Genomic DNA, 2,596 nt, shown 5'->3' on the forward strand with positions numbered 1-2,596 from the left:
CAAACCTGCTATTATTTCTATGGTGCAGCAGAATCAGTTTGGTGGAGGACCGCATGAAGACCCAAATCAACACTTGGAGGTCTTTTATGAGATATGCGGTACAATGAAAATGAATGGTGTTCCTTCTGAAGCAGTGTGTTTATTATTATTTGGGTTTTCTTTAAGAGACAGAGCTAAGCAATGGTTAAACTCTTTAGCTCCAAATAGCATCACCACATGGGAACAGTGCGAACAATAATTTTTGGACAAATTCTATCCACCTAGTAAAACAGTTCATATGAGGAATCTTATTGCAAGTTTCAAACAAGCTGACTCAGAATCTTTATTTGAAGCTTGGGATAGATATAATAATATGCTCAGACAATGCCCACATCATGGCTTGGAGAAGTGGCTAGTGTTGCACACATTCTATAATGACATTAATTATCATTCTAAGGTGTCCTTAGATTTAGCTACTGGAGGGGCACTCATGAATAAAAGCCTAGATGAAGCTGAGGAAATAATTGAAAGTGTAGCACAAAATCATCATCAATGGGCAAATGAGAGAAGTGGTAGCTATTCTTATATAAACCCAACAAAAGCGTTAGGAAAGTTTGATGTTGATGTAGTTACTTTAATGGCTGCAAAACTGGATGCTCTTACAAAGAAATTAGAAAGCATGGGAGCTAATTCAAATACAGTCAATGTCATTGTATCTACTTATGAAGTATGTGGAAGTTCTGATCACTCTGGTGATTCATGTCCTTAGGGAGCTATCTCTGCACAAATCAATCAATTGGAGCAATGTGATGCAATCATTGGTCTTAATTAGAGACAGAACAACCCATACTCAAATACATACAACCCTGGGTGGAAAAGTCATCCTAATTTTTCTTATAGAAATAATCAAGAGCAAGGACCATCTATGGGGGCAAGACCTAATTTTCAATCTGGGCAGCAAAATTTTCAACAACAATAATCTTTTCAAGGCTATCCAATGTCTAAAATTGAAAAGATGTTTGAAGAAATTATCTCAAATCAGAATGAAATGAAGCAAGATATTTTGAAGCTTACTCAGGAATGGATAATTCTGAAAAACATCAAAAGATTCAAGATAGTCAAATTGCCCAGTTAGCTTCTTCATCTTCCAGAGCACCAGGTCAACTTCCTGGAAAACCTAATGTTAATCCTATGGAGCACTGCAATCAAATTAAACTTAAGAGTGGACGGACCTTGGGAGATCCTCAAGTGACTGCTCAAAAAGGGATGAATTTTGAAGAAGAGTTCTCTCCTTCAACACAAGAACCTATTCAGGTTCGAGAAGATGAGGAGAGTACCGCTAAGGTTGAAAAGACTCTTCCACTTTGCTCACGAAGTCAAGTAGTTCCTTTTCCTCAAAGACTTGTTATGCTCAAGAAGGATGAAGAGTTTGGTAAATTCTTGGAGAAAGTCAAAGAGATATGTGTTGAAGTTCCTCTCATTGATGCAATCTTACAAATGCCCAAGTTTGCCAAATTCTTGAAGGACATCATGTCAAGTAAGAGAAGAAGAGGAAACATAGAGACCATAGCACTTATGGAGGAATGTAGTGCTCTTTTTGAAAAGAACATTTCCCCAAAGCTAAAGGATCCAGGAAGCTTTTATATTCCTTGCAACATAGGAGCTGAATTTATTGAGAAAGCTTTTTGTAATTTAGGGGCAAGTGTTAGCCTCATTCCTTATTCTATTTGTAATAAATTAGGTCTCAAAAACTTTAAACTTACTACTATGGCACTGCAACTAGCTGACCATTCCTGCAGGTACCCTATGGGTATAGTTGAAGACGTGCTAGTAGAGGTAGGTGGGAGTATAATTCCCACTGATTTTATAGTACTTGACATGGAGGAGGATCCAAAAATTCCTATCATATTGGGAAGACCATTCCTTGCTACAGCTGGAGCTATTATTGACGTTAAAAACCATAAACTTTCTTTGGTAATTGGTAAGGAAAGGTTGGAATATGATTTATCTAATGCCTCTAACCATGTCTCTTCTCTTTTAAATGTTTGTAGAAGGGCAAACATTTACAAACTTGAGGAATGGAATTTTCATCCTCATGAGAGGCCACCAAATGAGGAGTATACTTTGGTGGAAGATGTTGGGAGAAGGTCTCCCAACGAAAATGAGAAATACATCTGCCCTCCACGGGCGAGAAAAAGAGAGAATCGACAACCTTCTACAAATGATGAACAATTGAGAAATAAGATTTGGTAGCTCATTTACATTGAATAACATTACAAAGAAACCAATACTCCTAAAACATCATTTTATCATAGCCCTTATTCATGTTTCTATGCTTTTACTTTTATGCTTTACTTTTCATAGTTGCACTTAGTTTTTATAAATCAATTGATTAGTTGTTTAGCTAATTTGTGTTGAGATATCTTTAGTGGTTATAACCAGTCCCTGTGGATACGATATCTTTCTTTATTACTGACGATGTATCCGTACACTTGCGGAACATTAACAAGTTTTTAGCGCTGTTGCCGGGGACCCAGAGGCAAAATCTGCACTGCCCGTGTCATCCAACACTACCGTGCAAGATTTCCTGAGAAGAAGAAAGAAGAGGTCGTGTCCC

At 37.4% G+C, this 2,596-nt stretch overlaps 1 non-coding gene across 1 annotated transcript; it reads right to left on the reverse strand.

Moving 5' to 3' along the window:
• Nucleotides 1-275: 275 nt before the first annotated feature.
• On the reverse strand, nt 276-381 carry LOC122035604. The gene has a single exon (XR_006127137.1). It is a non-coding gene; the product is annotated as a small nucleolar RNA R71 (small nucleolar RNA).
• Between the last annotated feature and the right edge of the window lie 2,215 nt (nt 382-2,596).

This window comes from Zingiber officinale, chromosome 11B (genome assembly GCF_018446385.1).
Source record: "Zingiber officinale cultivar Zhangliang chromosome 11B, Zo_v1.1, whole genome shotgun sequence".
NCBI lineage: Eukaryota > Viridiplantae > Streptophyta > Magnoliopsida > Zingiberales > Zingiberaceae > Zingiber > Zingiber officinale.